This window comes from Eumetopias jubatus, unplaced genomic scaffold (genome assembly GCF_037043125.1).
Source record: "Eumetopias jubatus isolate StellerSeaLion01/CBP00866 unplaced genomic scaffold, mEumJub1_p1.0 scaffold_13, whole genome shotgun sequence".
Classification (NCBI taxonomy): Eukaryota; Metazoa; Chordata; class Mammalia; order Carnivora; family Otariidae; genus Eumetopias; species Eumetopias jubatus.
The window spans coordinates 79,121,019-79,141,383 of NW_028274819.1; the positions used below are offsets into that span (position 1 = coordinate 79,121,019).

General features: G+C 35.7%; 1 pseudogene; it reads right to left on the reverse strand.

The window, feature by feature from the left end:
* Window positions 1–385: 385 nt before the first annotated feature.
* LOC114221507 (HIG1 domain family member 1A, mitochondrial pseudogene) lies at window positions 386–671 on the reverse strand (annotated as a pseudogene).
* Window positions 672–20,365: the final 19,694 nt, after the last annotated feature.

The following is a 20,365-nucleotide window of genomic DNA, read 5'->3' on the forward strand; positions in this document are numbered from 1 at the left end:
TTAAGTGGGATTCCTACATAACATCAAAGGCATGTGATATTCTGCAACAACTGGGAGTACTCAGGATTGGCAAATTGTCCTCTTTATAACTGATTTTATCAGAAGAGTTTAAGAAGGAGCATATTTTACCACTATCAAGTACAATTAAAAGTGATATGTTTCTTTTGTTCTAATTTGACTCCGCTGAATGACCTAGTTAGTTAACTGGTCACTAATAATTTGGTTACCAGGCAAATCAAGCCTGCAAGAAAGGAAGCCAATATTTAAATTACTGTGTTATTGTGTGACCCATTCAAACGATTTATTTTCAACATAAACATATAAACTCAATATGAGATGCCTAGCTAAAGCAAGCACCACCAACAAAACCAAGACAGCTTCTCTTCTAAGGTTTAGGATTTGCCCAGAATTCCTTATACATGGAATAGCCCATACTGAGAGTCATTGCTCCCACAACGAAGCCTTGGGCTGCCACACGTATGTGGATCAGGTGAACAGACATTTTAGTATTTCCCCTGCTCCTCAATTTATATAATCCATATGCAACGATTGCTGAAAACCCCGCCATTCCAATGGGAAGAAACGGTGCTTCTCTAGCTTTTTGGATAAGTTTAGATCCTTGATTGATCTTCATCCTATGACGAAAGAGAAACATCTGTGCCAGTTGACATAGTGGCTGAAGAATCCTCCTCTGGATCAGTGTAAATTGTTCAACTGGTCAACGGAGCAGAAGTTTTTTCTCCCTCCTTCAGGAAGGAAGGGGATGGCAATCTCTCTCCTACAATGATGGGACTTAGGTTCCAACCGGTTTCTGGCTCTCTCCCATGCTTGCCGTCCAGCCAGCTTCTTCTGAATACACATTGTATACAATTATTTTTAAATTACTTATACAAAAGCTAATGTAATCTCATTAATAATCAAAATTGTGTGTAAGTTAGAAATTTCTAGAGAGGTATACCAGAAAAAAAAAAGGTCAAGGGTGCTTGTTAAAATATAAATTCCTAGACCTATTAGGCAAACTGAATCAAAATTTGGGAAAGACCCCAAGAATATACATGGAAACACTTCCCACCAATGGTTTTTCTTTTTATTTTTTTCAACCAATGATTTTTCTATGCATTAATTTACTTATTTATATTGCATTATATATTGAAAATCAGAAAATTAAAAAATAAATGTGCCATAAATATATTCCATTTTTCATAATGATTGATGCATATAAACCAAAAACCTAAGAAGAGTTTCATAGGAACTCTAATGTTTAAGAGAAATTGAATCCCACACATCTTTAGGTTAGATTAGATTTTCCTATATTCAATCATGTGCCTCTGAATAATCAAGTTCTGTCAAATTTAAGATTATTATATAAATCTAACCAAACATATTGCAACAGTAAAAATTACACGTATGCACTTTGCATATATTATATGTGTATACAGTAATCTTTTCTACACTAAAAATTATATTTATATATGATTTTATATTATATAAATTAAAAAATTTGCAAGGACAAATAAATCAAACAACAGAAAAAAATACAGGTCAAAGAAAATTATCTGTACATAATAAACAAAATTTTAATGTCAACATATATACAAATCAATACCAAAAATCTGTATCATAAAAAATATATGCTAAGGATATGAATAGGATATTCATTACAGAAAATATTTAAAACAGACATAAACATAAGAAAAGATGATCAATATCTTTCATAATCAGAGAAATTCAAAATAGGGAATTTATTTATTTTATTTTTAAAAAAGATTTTATTTATTTATTTGAGAGAGAGAATGAGATAGAGCATGAGAGGGAGGAGGGTCAGAGGGAGAAGCAGACACACTGCTGAGCAGGGAGCCTGATGCAGGACTCGATCCTGGGACTCCAGGATCATGACCTGAGCTGCAGGCAGTCGCTTAACAAACTGAGCCACCCAGGCGCCCCAAAATAGGGAATTTAAAGTAAAATTCAAATTTTATTTCTCAGATAGCAAATAAAAGTATTGAGAAACACTGAATTGTCAAAAATGGTTTTTCTCATACACTGATAGTGAGATTATAATTGAAATAGTTTTAGGGTTTATTAAAAAGTATAAACTCTTTGCTTTAGCAATTCTACTTCTAGGAGCCTAAGCCAAAGTAGTACTAATACATAATTACAATGATTACATGTTCAAAGCACTTTTTTGTGATGTTGTTTGAATTATTTAAATATGAGGAAAAAAATATTTCTATAAGGAATGCCTATGGTTTATTCATTATGTGGGATTTAATTTTTAAAAAGTAAAAATAATGAAATAAGTTTGTAAGTACTAATGTGAAATGATGCTTATACTATGTGGTTAGGTAAAAAGGTAAATCATAGATAATATAAACGCTTGATATTATTCATGAAAAAAGTATTTGTAACCACATGAGAAAAAAGTTGTAGAAGCTTACATATCAAATTAACATTAGTCATAACTAAAGAGCAGAATAGAAGAAATAGCCTGGGTATTTTCACTTTTTATCTTGTATTTTTTTAATATTAACTAGAAAGTACATATTGACAATTTTAAAGAATGAAATTTAACAGAAGGGGAATGAAATGAGTTAACCACAAAATGCTTTTCCTTAAATTCTTGGTAAATGCTAGAGTGTGATTATCAATGAATTCAGCGATCATAGAGGTTCTCTAGGAAAGATTTAATAAAGGGCTGGGCAATGGGCTCACTACTGCCCCCTCTAGGAAGTGCAACAAAATCTTACAAAATCATGAGAACAGGGAACAAGGAATAGTTAACTCTTTACACCAGTTTGCCTAATGGGAATTATCAAGGATCAAATAAAGTTGACTTCAAAGTTCAGAGGATATCCAGGATTAGTCCCCCCTTATCCACTTTGTTTCCATTGGTTTCAGTTACCTGTGGTCAACTGTGGTCCTGAAGCAGATAATCCTCCCTCTGACTTATCAGAAGGTCAGTAGTAACCTAATGCTATGTCACCATGCTTATTTCACTCACCTCACTTCATCTCATCACATAGGCATCTTATCTCACATCATCACAAGAAGAGTGAGCACAATACAGTAAGATATTTTGGGAAAGACAGAAAGTTAGAGACCTGTTGCACATAACAATTATTACAATACATTGTAATAATATACAATATACATATAAATATAATAAAATATAATATACAATATATTGTTAAAATTGTTCTATTTTATTATCATTTATTGTTTATCTCTTACTGTGCCTAATTTATAAATAAATTAAACTTTATCATGGGTATGTATGCATAGGAAAATCATAGTATATAAGGGTTTGGCATTATCCATGGTTTCAGGCATTCAACGAAGGTATTGGAATGCATCCCACACAGATAAGAGGGGACTACTATATATTTCTACTACTTTTTTTCTATTTCCTTTGTAATTTCTTACTATTACTTGAAACCAAATATGTCAGCTTCTTCTCTACTGAAGCACTTTCTAATATGTATATATTAGATATATACGTATAATATATATGATAGTTTTCTAAATATATATATAGTTTTCTAAAATGTAAACTTTGCTGGCTCCTGCTTGAGACAATTGTAAAGACTTTCGCTTTTATTATAAATCTGATAAGAAGGCAAATACTTGTTTCTTATTGTATCCATGTCTTGAAGGTCATGATAACAGTTTTAGATTTATTCTATGTGTGAATAGGTATCTTTGAATATTTTTAATTAGGATAGTGTTCAAAGAACTATTAGAGCTATTTTGTGGAGAATAAATTATAAGAAAGCAAAAGTGGAAGCATAGAGAAGAATTAGATGGTCTAACAGCAGTGTAAGTAAGAAATGATACAGGTTTGAAAAAAAAGATAACGTTGGAAAGAAGGAAATTATAATAAATGGAAATTGCTAACATAGTGGGTAGATGGTGAGAGAAAGTTAAAAATCAAGAATGACTCCTAGGTTTATAACTTGAGCAATTGATGTTATAGGGAATATTAGGGATAATCAAGTTTGGAAGGGAGAGAGCATATGTGGCTCTTAGGGATAAAATAAGTCTGGGATAGCTCTTAGATTCCCAAGTGGATATGTAAATAAAAATGTATGTAGGGATTTAAGAAGGGAGAAATTTATGGAAAAATATGGGAGCCTTTCTATAGAGAGTACACAATTTGAAGAGGTTAGATGAGATATCTAGAAAGAAAATGTTGATGGATAGAGAATTTTTAGATGTCTAGCAAAAAGCAGAATGAGAGCAAGAGGACAGTGACTTAGTGTGACAGTCAAGATCCCCACAGAAACAAAGATGGAAGCATTCAACTTCATGATTACATTCCTGATACTTAACAACAGTTGGAATTTGATTTTAGTAATATACCATAGATTCTATTCTAACAGTTAATTGATTTTAGTAATATACCGTGGATTCTAAACTGTATTAGGAGGGAAATGAAGACCATGATGGATTTGAGAAAGTGGTAAGGGTAGTGAACTCTATATACACAAAATGAAATCTTCTCATAATAGAATGCTTATTAGCCATGGTCCAAAGAAATATTTCTTACTCATGGTTGATATTTAACTTTCCTTTATTTATCATAAGGAGAATAACTGTAAATTATTTTAATAATTCCTTGTATTTGTGTGTCATTTTACACTTTAGATGATATTTACACATGTATCAGAAAGTCCAAAAATTAATAAAATATAACTGAAGCACATTGACCATTGTCTTAGAGAATTAATAAATGAAGGGTATTTTACCAATAATATGAGTACCAGCAGAACATGTATCAGATAAATCCTAAGAAGGAAAACAGAAAATTCTTTAAGTAAAACTTGGCTTAAGTTGTGCTGAAGTTGAGCATTCCTTACTGAGAATTATACTTATTTGTTTTTCATTTAGTCATGTGAGGAAACACTGTGAATAGTGGGTAATTATCAAAGTCAAATAACTCTTTCTGCTAATGTAACTCTTTGGAAATTAATAATCTTTTTTAAATTATATGGACGTGATGAGGTAAGAACTGGTGTATTTTCTGAAATACAGACCTAAGAAGACATGCACTTTTCAATCTCCTACAAACTTCCTGGGGTTTGAAAGTGATACAATTACTAAACTTCAAAATGTTATGTGACAGTGGACAATTCCTGCTTATAGGTAGAATCTTGCTTAAGTAGATAAGCTCTGTACTTGAGGAGTTATGATTCACAATTTTTTTTAAAAGGGGATTATGTATTACTACATATCCTTTACCTTAGTTATAATAAGCTTTGACTGTAACAGTAGAAATGGAAATTAAACATTAACTACATTTCAAAGCTTGTCATAAATGTTAACACAGAATCAGCAAGTTAATCTCTAATTTAAATATGTACAATCCTGAGTAAATTTTGCACTTGCACAGGCAATGGTGCCAGAACATTCTTTCCAATTTACTGAGCTGTTTTGTATGACTGCACACCCAGCTAACATAGCCATTTTACACTTAACTGAGTAGATTGAGAGCCAGAGTAGAGACATTTTTTTTTTAATGTCACCTATAGCTAAAATTATGTCAGGATTTCCATTATAAACCTGTTTTCAGGGCTTAATACCTTTGTAATAGTTTTATTCATGGACTGAACCCAAATTTTTTTCTGAAGAATATCAAGCAACAAAGATTTAGAGAAAAAGGAGGCCAAATATGTAGGGCTAAGGCCTACATACCAATACAAAAATGTAGGGCTAAGGCTTAACATACCAATATTAGGAAGAACATAATTTCTGTGGAGCTTATATCTATTTTAGTAATGTAGGTAAACAACAAAAGTACAATTTTTAATAAAAGTAATCTCTATACCTAACGTGGGGCTCAAACTCACAATCCTGAGATCAAGAGTCACATGCTCCCAACTGAACCAGCTAGGTGCATACTTTTTAAAAAAGATTTATTTATTTATTTGAGAGAGAGAGAGCACTAGTGAAAGGAGGGGCAGAGGGAAAGAATTCCAAGCAGACTCCACACTAAGTATGGAGCCCCGTGCAAGGCCTGATCACAGGACCTTGAGATCATGACCTGAGCTGAGATCAAGAGTCAGATGCTTAGCTGACTGCTCCATACAAGGGCCCCCCAAAAGTATAATTTTTGGGAAAAAAAATGACTGACACTCATAGACATAGGCTGACAGGAGGGAAGTTTCATGGAAATTTATAGGCAGGATTAGATTCTTTGAGCTGGCACTTTCAAATTCTCAATCAAGTTTATCCATGCTATATTTGTTCAATTCCCTACCCAATATTTGGATTAATTTGTCTACCAGAAATTGTTATTTGTGTATGGTTAGTCCACATATTGAGTTTCACTCTTGATTTTTCCTCTTTTCTCACCAATTCTACACTTAAAATATTCCATTTTTTTCATGGTGGAAATGTTTTTATCAACCATGGCAAACTTGTAACACTGAATTTCTCCCCACGTTAGTACTGTACACCAAAAAAGTCCAGAAATGTTTCCATGGGGCATGGTGATTTCTGATGAGAAATAACAAATCCCCAAGTGAGTTTTATCCTTTGTAAGGATGCACATTGGGCCTCTTTGTATCATTCACTTGAAGGCTGTGCTTTCTCACTTCTCACGTAATTATTTCTGAGGGATTTTGGTGGACACAGGATGACTAAACATCATTTGAGTAAGTCTTGTGCATATTGCAAAACACTGCTTCATATACCTTCCGTGTATTACTATGAGAAAATCAATCTTTTTTACCTTTGATTTTCCTCTGGTGTTATTACTTCCTATCTATGGCACTATACTAGATGCTTGGTGTGGAAAAATTAATTAGATTCAGTGTGTTCTATTTAAAAAATGGGGACCACAAAAATCTAGTTGGAAGTACAATATAGTGTTTAGGATTCTGAACTTTGCTAATCTGGTTTGAATTTAGACTCTTCCATTTAAAGCTCTGAGACCCTGAGAAAAACCCACTTTCTAATCAGCATTTTTCATCAGGTAATCAGCATTAAATGACAACTATTAAATCAATAGCTCAAAATTGCAAACATTTATTCAGCACCAGGCACTGTCTAAGCATTTTTCATTTAATTCATACAACACATTGCAATGAATTGTATTATTATCTTAATTTTATAGTGAGTGAATAAGAATTAGAAAGATTAATTTATTGGTAATCATGAATAATTGAGTGTTGAGAATTGGATTTGTACCTAATAATCTGGATCCCAGCTTCATGCACTTAACCTCATGCACTACAGTCACCCTTTCTGAGAATTAAGTAAATGATAACCTCATCAAGTTCATCCCAATGGTTGGCACACAGGTAGTGTTCAATAAATGATAGCTAGCTATAGAATCTTAAATTAATAGAACAGTAGATATTTGAAAACTAGAAAAGAAATATCCCATCAAAGTCTTTCTATTCAAAAATTGAAGTCTAGACAAATTGTAACTTGGTCAATTTCAAATGAATCTACTATTTAAAAAATTAAAGTAGTTAAGCTTAAAGCCATTCATACATTCATTAAATTATCCATCCAAAAGTAATTAGCCACATATATGGATAAAGTTGTCCCCAAGATTTGATAGGCATATTAAATAAATTAGACATAGATATTTCTCTCACAAAATGGGGCCTTAACAAAGACATTTGAGATCGCAGAAACAACTAGAATACATTTAATGCATAAAATGCTATTTCCAATGGACCTTAAAGAACGGTAAGATTTGGCAAAGTGGAAATAGCTCTGGGAAAATATTTTTAGAAACAATGTAAACCAAAAACTGGTGATGACAAGATGTTGGCAAATACTGAAAAATTTAAGAGTTAAATTTATCTTTACTTAAAACAATGGTTCTTAAATTTTACTAAATAGTAGAGCCACCTGAGAAGCCTTTAAAAATCCCATTGCCTAGGTTTCTGTCTATACCAATTAGTATGTCTGAGAGATGAGCTAGGCATTAATACTGTTTAAAGATCCCTAGAAGATCCCAGTTTTGAGAACCACTGGTTTAGAGTATAAAAAATAAAAACTAAACATTCTGAGAGGAAAAATAGATTTAATTACAGTGTAGAAGGACTTAAATCTCAAGGAAAACCATTTGGACATAATCCAATAGGATATGTGAAACGATCAGAGAAGAGGATCTATAGGTAAAAAGAGAACTATGTCCCATGACCAAGGGAAGGAACACCTGACATTGTGATTGTTGGGGAGGAAGAGCTTCCTCTACTTTGTGGTCCTTCTAACTGGACTTAGAATCAAATTGCTATGAGACAGATTAACAGGAGAAAATAAAATTTAATAGGTGTTTGCACAGGGAATTTACACAGACATGAAATTTCAAAGACCTGAGGCAACATGAAGATTATATGAACTACAGAGAGGGGGAGGGCCACTCTCTGTAGGAGGATACAAAAGAGAGGGAGGCCATTAGCAGGAGGTGAAAGGAGATGTTTAGAAAAACAAGGGTTGCCGTATTATGCAGGTAAGTTTCTTAGGTAAAGGAGAGTCTCTGTTAGTAGTTCTTTTCCTGATACAGGCTTTCCTTTTCAATATAAGTTTAGGCAGTTTGACGGGGAATCAGAGCACTTTTCCTGCATCTGCTGGGTTTTAATTGTTTTTAACTCAAAATAATCTTTATGCCAAAGTGGCCCATCTTGGGGCAGCCCACCCTTGAACCCTACATGATCAAAGCCCCACAATGTCAAGGAGAATAAGAACAGAAAAGTGAATTATAGGATTTGGCAACTAGAATGCATTTGATAACTTTCAGGAAGCAGTTTCAGAGTAATAAGAGAGAAAACTGTATTCCAGGTGGCGAAGAAGTAGCAAATATTAATATACAACTACTTCTTCAATGCACCTAAACACAAAGTGAAGTTTGTAACTCTTTTTGGAGGAAAAAAATAGGAAGGAATAGAGAATGTACTCGATTATGTTAGTAGGCTAAAAGAAATGTAACAGCAAGGGAAAATAGGAATAAAGATAATGGGTTGCATACTCACATCCCTGAGGGTGTATGTGCATTTTAGTTTGTATTCTTCTATCAGGAGAACTTATATCAAGGATATGAGTGCAGGTAATTTATTTGAGAAATGATCTCAAGAAGCAAAGTGAGGAAACAATAAATTGGGACCAGAAAATAGGAAGACTCAACATCAGAATCTGTTATTGAGGTCACTTATGTGAGCAAGGAGGCTTGATCCAGGGAACCCCTGAAAAGTGTCAGGGGTGCTTTTCAGAAATATGCATTTAAGATACGGGAGATTGGAGTCTTTCTCTGTTAGTTCTAATCCCTAAGTGTTTGTGGAGACTTCTAGGGAATTAACTCCTCTACATGTCTTGGCTGAGCTTGCCCTAGGTCCAGTAAGTTCCCGGTATGTAGAAGACCTTGAGATAAAATGGAGAAGTTAGTTGCTAACAATATGAGGCAAGTCTGAGTTCTCAAAAATGCATGCACTACAGCTGTCATTGCAATTAGAGGTGGGGAAACCAACAGTTAGAGGAGGTTGGAGTTCACACAGGGAAGGGCTAGCAGTTGAGATGGCACTCATGGTGGAAATATATTCTATGGAAATGAAAAGTACAAAAAAGATTTGAGTGTGGAGATCAGAAGGAGCATTGTTAGAAAAAGGGTTATGATTTATCAATGTAGAAAATAAAAGATGTAGAACAACAACCTGCTATGTGTGTCAGGTGCTGGATATATTCAGTTCTTACCAACCCTTTGTGTTAGGTATTATTACTCTTATTTTATATTGAGGAAACTGAGGTTAGAGACTCACCTAGAATGTGAATACAGATCTGCTTATCCATAAAGCCTTTACTAATTCACTTTACTATATTAATTCCTTTGGATGTAAGAATAACTTTAGGGGCACCTGGGTGGCTCAGTTGGTTAAGAGTCTGCCTTCAGCTCAGGTCATGATCTTAAGGTCCTGGGATCAAGCCCCACATTGGACTCTCTGCTCAGTGGGAGTCTGCTTTTCCCTCTCCGTGTTCTCTCTCTTGTTCTCTCTCAAATAAATATATAAAATCTTAAAAAAAAAAGGATTAGGCTGCAACTATACAATTTCTGGGAAGAGAGAATTTGATAGCATGAAGATAGCAATTGATGTGTTTTTGTTTTAGTACTAGTTCATTTGGCATGTCCATAGGAGAAGGCAGAACAAAGAGTCACTCCTGAATGTGCTTTTTGTGGGGAGGAGACTGTTAGGAGTAGAGTATGGGAGGAGACTCATATGGAGGAGGAAGGAAGAGACAGAATATCAAAAACAAAAGCTAGGGAGACAGACTGCAGCCGGATATGTGGGTGTGCCAGCTGGAGAAGCAAGGCAGAGAGCAGTTCTTAAATATCAATATCAAGAAAAATGTTTTGAGCTGCTTAGTTTCCACTGCTGTGAATTAGTCAACAAATATCATTGAGTGATATTATGTTTCTAATGGTGAACAGCACAGAGCATTCCTCTCAAACATATTTTCTAGTAAGGAAGAAAAATATAAACAAGTATTTAAATAATACTATGCTAAGTGGCTTGCAGGAAATGTACAAAGTGTTATGGTATATAATTGAGGGTTATTTTCCAGAGTGAGGGGTTAGTGAAATAAGTCCTGAGGAAATAAGTGGAATGAACAACTGGGGTGAAAGCCAGGAAACAAGAGATCTAGCAACAGCTCTGGCATTTGTTGGTTTTGTGACATAGGTAATCTATTTAATTTTCTCACTCCTCTGTTTTATTATCTGAAAGTTTTATGAATTATAATGTAAGTAAAATTTTAAGATCAAAGCAAGAGAAAAATGACTTACAAAATAATAATGCTAAGCAAGAAAAGTTCATTTTTCCTAGCATGGAGGTAGAAATGCACTCAAATGAGCAAACTGGAGCTAAGATTTTATTGAAAACAATGCTTCTGTCAAAATCTGACAGTTGCATCATGGACACTTCCTAAGCTGGTTTACCAGTCATCCAAAGAAATCATGTCTGATAGGTCTTCTTCAATACTAAGATAGTGTTTGGAATGTTGACCCTTATTAGGGAATAGCAGAAACAGCAAGACAGAAACACAAGAACATAGAAGAAATATTAGTTGTCAGCTATATTGTCAGAACAGCTAAGTATAGACTGCTTTAAGATATGGACCCAAGAACTATGGATTTTGCTTTTAGTGATTTTTTATAGCATGAAATGTTTTGTTCTCAATCAAAAGAAATTTAAAATAATAATGATACAAATCTTTAAAAAGAATAATGAAACCCTGCACACTGTAAAATTTTGCCTGTGAAAAAGCCCCTGGAGCATCATGCAAGTCAAATGCCACCAAATTCTATTTCTAGACCAAATTTTCTTCAGCCTCAGGGAATAGCTGTCAAATGTTTGCTTGACTAACATTCAGACAAAGCCACAGAGTCGACTGATAACTTTTAATGAATAAAGTCAGATTAATAAATGCTTGTTGACTTGAGAAAAAAACTGCAATTCATTGTATTCCAATTTCATATTGTGAAAGGAAAATGGAGAAAGCACAAGTACATAAATTAATAACAACCCATATTTTTAGCATTTCTATATATAACAGTCATTCATATTAGGATAGCAATGGACTTAGGTGAGTAACCTCTCTGTGTATCTTTCTGAAGAAATGAGGTACAGTAAGAAGTTCTTTAAAGACAATGTAATTCTGTTATTTATGAAAAAATAAGCTTTTTGTCTTTAAACGATTTCTTATAGGAAAGTATTTATTTGTGTTTTGTTGAGAGTGTGTAATAGCCATAAACACTGGAATCAGTGTTTCTACAATTGTGGTAGAAAACTCAGCAATATAAACTCATGGTCTTAACTTTAAGCTATAGCTTTATCTCACTATTTAAAATACATAGCATTCTCCAAACTTACTTCAGTATGACTGAACATGAGACATTGTGTTTAACCCTTGATTTGGAATTCTTAACATTTATTCACATCATGTTTAATTTCTTTAACAAAGAAAAGAAAACAACACATATTTTAGAATGCACTTGAGAGTATTTCATTGCAGTCTTATTTTAGTTAGAAACAAAAGCATGTTTTCAAATATATTTATTTATTCTCTCATTTAAGAAGGTATACTTTATATGTACGAAATTATGTTGCATTCCAGAATAAAGATTAAAAGACACGTGTATTCTATCAAAGAATTACAGACAATTATAATACAGTATGACGAGTGGGATATTTAGATGTATATATGGAGAAACTGTGCATCTGTGAGTCATGCATATTTTCCAAGAGCTCAGTTTTAAAGTGTCAATTAATGTAATAACCAGGGAGTTATCACAGGGAACCGCATGTGCAAAGACTCAGTGGCTTGGGATAACATGGTATATTTGAGGAATACTAAGTAATTCTGTATCACTGTAACAGTGGTTGCTCTTTGGAGCATTGCAGAAGATAAAGTTGTGAACAATGATAGGCAGAAAATATTTTTGCACATCACTGGAAATTAATTACTCCTAAAATAGCCTGGTATAATATTCAAGCTCACTCTAAGCATGACAAAAATGCTCTCTTTTTAGCACTGGGTGTTGTACGCAAATAATGAATCATGGAACACTACATCAAAAACTAACGATCTAATGTATGGTAATTAACACAACATAATAAAAAAAATGCTCCCTTTCCCCCCCTAGATATTTAAATGGGATATTAAAAAATGCAAAGTGGTTAAAACAAAAAACATATTCCATTCTTAGATGGGTCATAAAAATTATTATTATTATTTTTAAGATTTTATTTATTTGTTCATGAGAGACAGAGAGAGAGAGGCAGAGGGAGAAGAAGGATCCCCTCTGAGCAGGGAGCCCAATGTGGGACCTGATCCCAGGACCCTGGGATCATGACCTGAGCTGAAGGCAGACTCTTAACCATCTGAGCCACCCAGGTGCCCATAGGGCATCTGGCTGGCTCTGGTGGCAGAGCCTGCGACTCTTTTTTTTTTTTCATAAAAATTATTTTTAAAAAAGAAGAAGAAATGAGATAAAGCTGAACAATTGTGACTATGGTATGACATCTCACTGGAAATGGAGGAAAAGCAATGTAATATTTAAATATTGAATATCCGAGCACAAATGACAATAACAATGACAATCATTATGTTATTCCATATCATACATCGACACAACCACAATGAACTCCCCATGGACTGACAGCAAGAAATCTCCAACCTCTGAAATCTACCAGCAGTAATTTTGAAATATTCAGCTACATCAGTATCAAAAGAAAGCTTAGGGGGGAGGAGCAAGATAGTGGAGGAGTAGGAGACCTAAATTTTGTCTGGTCGCAGGAATTCAGCTAGATAGGGATCAAACCACTCTGAATACCTATGAACTCAACAGGAGATTGAAAAAACAATAGCAGCCACTCTCTGAACAGAAAAGCAACCACTTTCTGGAAGGTAGGACAATCGGAGAAGTGAATCCGAGGAGATATTCAGGAGGATAGATGGCGGGGGAGGGGGTATCTATCAGCTGCTACTGGCAAGCGATGGAGCAGCAGAGCACAAAATCAGAACTTTTAGAAGTTGGCTCTGCTGAGGGACGTCACTCCAGTGGCTAAGTGGGGGGGGGTAGAACCCTCGCTGGGACAGTGTGGTCTCAGGACCCTCGTGGTCACAGAAAGACCGGGGGTGCCTGAGTGTGACAGAGCTCCCAGGTATTGGAGCAGGGAAGCCGGGTGCAAAGACAGAGCCAAAGAGTGGGCTCTCAGCTCGGGCTTGCCATAAACCATGCTCTACGGCACAGTCGGGGCACTGCTCTTCCAGCAGGGACCCAACAAGCCGCAGATCTGGAGAGACTCCCCTTCCTCCCCTGGGAGGAACGGCACGGGAGCACACAGCAGGAATCTGCTGGGTTTGGAGACTCCAAACAAGTCGGCTGCCAGAGATAGAAATGCTCGGTCAATGGCCGGTGAGCACGGAGTGCAGCTGGAGACCGGGGAGAGAGGAGTGATTGACTGCTTTTCTCTGGGGGCTGAGGAGTGGGACCCCGAGTTCTCGGGTCCCCCAGGGTGGAGATTGGGAGGCTGCCATTTTCGCTCTCGGCCTCCAAGGTTGTGCAGAGGGCTTGCAGGGAACAAAAGCTATGGAGAGGAAACCCGAGCAGATTACTTAGCCTGGACCCGGCAAGGGCGGGGGAATTCCGCCTCTGGCAAAGACATTTAAGAACAACTGCAACAGGTCCCTCTCCCAGAAGCTCAGCAAGAACAGCCAGCCAAGACCAAGTTTACTGATCAATGAGAATGGCAGAATGCCAGCACTAGAGGAATACAGAACATAGAATTCATGGCTTTTTTCCCATGATTCTTTAGTCTTTCAAAGTTACTTTTTTTAATTTTCTTTTTCCTTTTTCTTTTATCTTTTTGAATTTTTCTTTTTCCCTTTTTCAACCAACACCTTATCAATCTCTTTTTTACAAAATCTTTTTTATTTTTCATTTTTAGAGTCATAATCTATCCCTTCATAGAAGTTAACCTTATTTTTGGTATATACATATATATATATAGTTCTTTCTTTAAAATTTTGGGATACAGTTTCTTCTAACACACCAAACTATACCCTAAATCTCTAGTGTATGGCTTTGTTCTAGTCTCCTGCCTGATCACATTCTCTCCCTTTTTTTTTTAAATCCTCTTCTTTCTTTATTCAACCAACTTCTTATTTTATCAATTCCTTTTATAAAATCTTTTATAATTTTCATCTTTACAGTCATATTCCAACCCTTCGTCATATTTACACTTATATTTGTACGTATATGTTTTTCTTTCTTTAAAATTTTGGGAGGCACTTTCTTCTAACAGACCAAAATACACCCAAAATCTAGTGTGTGGCACTGATCTATGCACTAGCCTGATCATATTTTATCATATTCTGCTTTTTTTTCTATTTCTTTTTCTTTTTTTTTCTTTCTTTTTTTCTTTCTTTTCCTTTCTTTTCCCCCAGTTTCAGGTCTCTTCTGATCTGTTTAGTGTATATTTTTCTGGGATCATTGTTACCCTGTTAGCATTTTGTTCACTCATTCCTCTATTGTCCTCTGGACAAAATGACAAGATGGAAAAAAATCACAACTAAAATAACAAGAAGCGGTACCGACTGCCAGGGACTTAATCAATATGGACATTAGTATGATATCGGAACTAGAGTTCAGAATGATGATTTTAAAGATACTAGCTGGGCTTAAAAAAAGCATGGAAGATATTAGAGAAACCCTTTCTGGAGAAATAAAAGAACTAAAATCTAACCAAGTCAAAATCAAAAAGGCTATTAATGAGGGGCAATAAAAAATGGAGGCTCTAACTGCTAGGATAAATGAGGCAGAAGAGAGAATTAGTGATATAGAAAGCCAAATGATGGAAAATAAAGAAGCCAAGAAAAAAAGAGATAGACAACTACTGGATCATGAGGGCAGAATTTGAGAGATAAGGGATACTATAAGATGAAACAATATCAGAATAATTGGGATCCCAGAAGAAGAAGAAAGAGAGAGAGGGACAGAAGGTATAGTGGAGAAAATTATAGCAGAAAACTTCCCTAATTTGAGGAAGGAAACAGGCATCAAAATCCAGGAGGCACAGAGAACCCCTCTGAAAATCCATAAAAAGAGATCAACACCCTGACATCTAATAGTAAAACTTATGAGTCTCAGAAACAAAGAGAAAATCCTGAAGCAGCTCGGGACAAGAGGTCTGTAAACTACAATGGTAGAAACACTAGATTGGCAACGGACCTATCCACAGAGACCTGGCAGGCCAGAAAGGACTGGCATGATATCTTCAGAGCACTAAATGAGAAAAATATGCAGCCAAGAATACTATATCCAGCTAGGCTGTCATTGAAAATAGAAGGAGAAATAAAAAGCTTCCAGGACAAACAAACAAACAAACAAACAAAAAACTAAAGGAATTTGCAAACATGAATCCAGCCCTACAAGAAATATTGAAAGGGGTCCTCTAAGAAAAGAGAGAGCCTAAAAGTAACATAGACCAGAAAGGAACACAGACAATAAACAGTAACAGTCACCTTAGAGGCACTACAATGGCACTAAATTCATGTCTTTCAATAGTTACTCTGAATATAAATGGGCTAAATGCCCCAGTCAAAAGACACAGGCTATCATATTGGATTAAAAAACAAGACCCATATGCTGTCTGCAAGAGATTCATTTTAGACCCAAAGACACCCCCATATTGAAAGTGAAGGGGTGGAAAACCATTTACCATGCTAATGGACACCAAAAGAAAGCTAGGGTGGCAATTCTTATATCAGACAAATTAGATTTTAAACCAAAGACTGTAATAACAGATGAGGAAGGAAACTACATCCTACTTAAACAGTCTATCCAACAAGACGCTCTAACAATTATAAATATCTATGCCCCTAACATGGGAGCAGCCAATTATACAAGGCAATTAATAACAAAAGCAAATAAACACATTGACAACAATACAATAATAGTGGGGAACTTTAACAGCCCTTTGACTGAAATGGACAGATCATCTAAGCAAAAGATCAACAAGGAAATAAAGACTTTAAATGACACACTGGACCAAATGGACTTCACAGACATATTCAGAACATCCCATCCCAAAGCTAAAGAATACACGTTCTTCTCTAGTGCCCATGGAACATTCTCCAGGATAGATCCCATCCTAGGTCACAAATCAGGTCTCAACAAATACCAAAAGACTGGGATCATTCCCTGCATATTTTCAGACCACAATGCTTTGAAACTAGAACTCAATCACAAGAGGAAAGTTGGAAAGAACTCAAATACATGGAGGCTAAAGAGCATCCTACTAAATAATGAATGGATCAACCAGGAAATTCAATAATAATTTAAAAAAATCATGGAAACAAATGAAAATGAAAACACAACTGTTCAAAATCCTTGGGATGCAGGAAAGGCGATCCTAAGAAGAAAGTATATAACAATTCAAGCCTTTCTCAAGAAACAAGAAAGGTCTCAAATACACAACATAACCCTACCCCTACAGGAGTTGGAGAAAGAACAGCAAATAAGCCCTAAACCCAACAGGAGAAGAGAAATCATAAAGATCAGAGCAGAAATCAATGAAATGGAAACCAAAAGAACAGTAGAACAGATCAACGAAACTTGGAGCTGGTTCTTTGAAAGAATTAACCAGATTGATAAAGCCTTGGCCAGACTTATCAAAAAGGAAAGAGAAAGGACCCAAATCAATAAAATCATGAATGAAAGAGGAGAGATCACAACCAACACCAAAGAAATATAAACAATTATAAGAACATATTATGAGCAACTCTTTGCCAGCAAATTAGATAACCTGGAAGAAATGGGTGCATTCCTAGAGATGTATCAACTACCAAAATTGAACCAGGAAGAAATAGAAAACCTGAACAGACCTATAACCACTAAGGAAATTGAAGCAGTAATCAAAAATCTCCCAACAAACAGCTTTAAGGAATTAAGGTTGACTTTATGGAGCCAATGGAACCCCTTGGAAATATTGACCTGATACCCTATTTACAGAGTTTCCAACAGCCTTACTGGGTGAGTAAAGAACCTCACTTCCTGAATGTATAAGAACTTCATGATCCTTTGGGGACTTCAAGAAGAGGAATTCACCCAACTCAACAGGTAATGCAGGCAAATCTGATAAGAAATATGTGGCTTGACTGTCTTGAAGAGGATATTAAAATGTTAACCTAGAGATTCCTTATAAAAATTCCAGAAAAGCAGATTTTAAAGGATCTATATGATTAATTGCTGTTCTTGCTGAGCTTATGTAAATAATTAGGTCAAGTTTGTTAAAACTGGACTTGTTTTAGAAATTAGTCTTGATTTGGCTATCTCTGCAAATAAGGGTGAAATTAGAGAGGAAAAGTTATGTTTCAATAATGCATTTTTTTTAAAGATTTTATTTATTTATTTGAGAGAGAGAATGAGATAGAGAGAGAGAGCATGAGACGGGGGAGGGTCCGAGGGAGAAGCAGACTCCCAGCCGAGCAGGGAGCCCGATGCGGGACTCGACCCCGGGACTCCAGGATCATGACCCGAGCCGAAGGCAGTCGCTTAACCAACTGAGCCAACCAGGCGCCCTCAATAATGCATCTTTATGGATGTTAGATTCTAGTTTTGACTGTTTTTAAATGTTTGCCTAAGCTAGACAACTTGAGGTAAACTTCAGAGAGATTGCCATAACAGCTCATGTATAGACAATCTTCCTACTTGTCACTCCGTGGGTAAATAAATGGACCCTATGGGCATATGATTATTTAAACAGCTGGACAATGGGTTGCACTCCCCAGCTGTCACTTTGTCAATTCTGTTTGGCTGGTATAACAAAATTGCTCCTTAAAAACCAAAGCATACCTCACTCCATGTGGTTAACAATGGACTTATAGAAATAATAGTTGGCCCCATCTTCCTTATCATTGAATTGACTAATACACTTGGGGGTACCCTTATTTCCGAGAACAAGTTATCTCCCACTTGCAGTGATTCTTCAAAATTAGGATATTAAGATTAGACATCTGGCAAAGAAGCCTTCTTGATGGTTTTATCCCTTAGCCATATTTGTCTTGGGAGTCATGTCTATTCATGTGAAATTACAAATTAAGGCTTTAGCCAAGCATATAGCAGCCACCGTTAACCAAACCCAACATAAAGTCACCCACAAATTTGAAAAGTGGCCCTCCAAAACTTAATGGCCCTTGCTATCCTGACTGCAAGTCAAAGAAAAAGTTACTATGCTAATATCGAGACTAAACGTTATGTATATATCCCAGATGACTCTGCTAATGTATCTAAAGTTTTAGCAGACATGTACACCATACCTTAGTGATAACGCTTTTTTACATTAGGCACAGCATTATGCTGAGCTATAAAACCTATCTTTGTGTTGGATTTGTGGCTTACTGCCCATATCAAGCACTTCAGCCCTCCCTAGGTGGGTTTCTCCATTAAAAGGTACAGATGAGCATTATTTATATTAATAAATAGCTGATATGATATATCACCACAATACCAGCACATATAGGGATATTTTTATTACTAAAAAAATCTACCTTGCTAGCCTATGGTTAATGTCACGTGGACCCTCCAGGGCTTAAAAGACCTTTCTCTTATCCTCAAACTATCAAAATTTTAGTTGAATATGCCAACCCACATACAGGCTTATGACAAATTTCTTATGTAGTCCTTCATCAATACACTTAGGAAGGATTATATCAAATATGGGATGTCTCCTCCCAGAAGCCTGTGAATATACCATTATTTTAGAGGCAACCAATTGGTTTGCTACTGACTGGACCAGGCAATAAGGCATAAAATGTCTAGCACCTAATGGAACACAATGGTTATATGCATAAAAATTATGACCATGGCTTACACTAGGCTGGATTAGAAGATGTACAATAGGTTATTCCTAGATGCATGGCTATAACACTAAGACTATCACAAGTCCAGCCTATCTTCCACATTTAAAGCAATGATGGACAAGATCTGTGTTCCATTGGTATGACTATCTGACATCTATTTTTCTTCCATCAGTAGGTTTAATGACATATGGCACATGGAAGCCTTTGACAAATACACAATGAAGGCCTTAAATGACTCTCAAAGTAGCGTTACATTACTAAAAACTAAAGTCACTCAAACGGTTAAAGCAATTCCACAAAATAGAATGACATTAGGTGTCTTAATAGCAGCACAAGGAGGAACGCATGCCATTATTAAAGTGGACTGTTGTGTCTACGTTCCAGATTATAACAAAAATATAAGAGGATTATTTACTGATATAAATAACTAAATTGGTGCTCCTAAAGACCCAACATTGTCACTTAATGATTGGTTACATTCCTGGTCAGGAGGTGGACTATGATCCATGCTGAAAGGGCTTCTCATTGCTCTTATTTTTATAATAATAATAATAATAATCCTAATGTTTTGTCTATTTTGCTTTGTTCTGTTCTATTGCCAAGATACATGCAAGCAGTTCCTGATTCCTTTACCAAGCCAACAGATGTTCCTTACTACTAGAGACAAATTCACCCCAGTGTCTACTCTTGGCTCTATAGTAATGGCCTTCCATAGTAGTTACTTGTTTGTTTGTTTTTAAATATTTATTTATTTTTATTTATTTGAGAGAGAGCAAGCAAGCATAAGTAGGGGAGGGGCAGAGGGAGAGAACCTTCAAGCAGACTCCCCACTAAGTGTGGAGCCCAACATGGGGCTTATTATCACGATCCATGAGATCATGACCAGAGCTAAAAGCAAGAGTCAGACACTTAACTGACTGAGACACCCAGGTGTACCCCATAATAGTTATTTGTAGGGACAGATTTTAGTCCATAGGTAGGGACATCTCTAGGC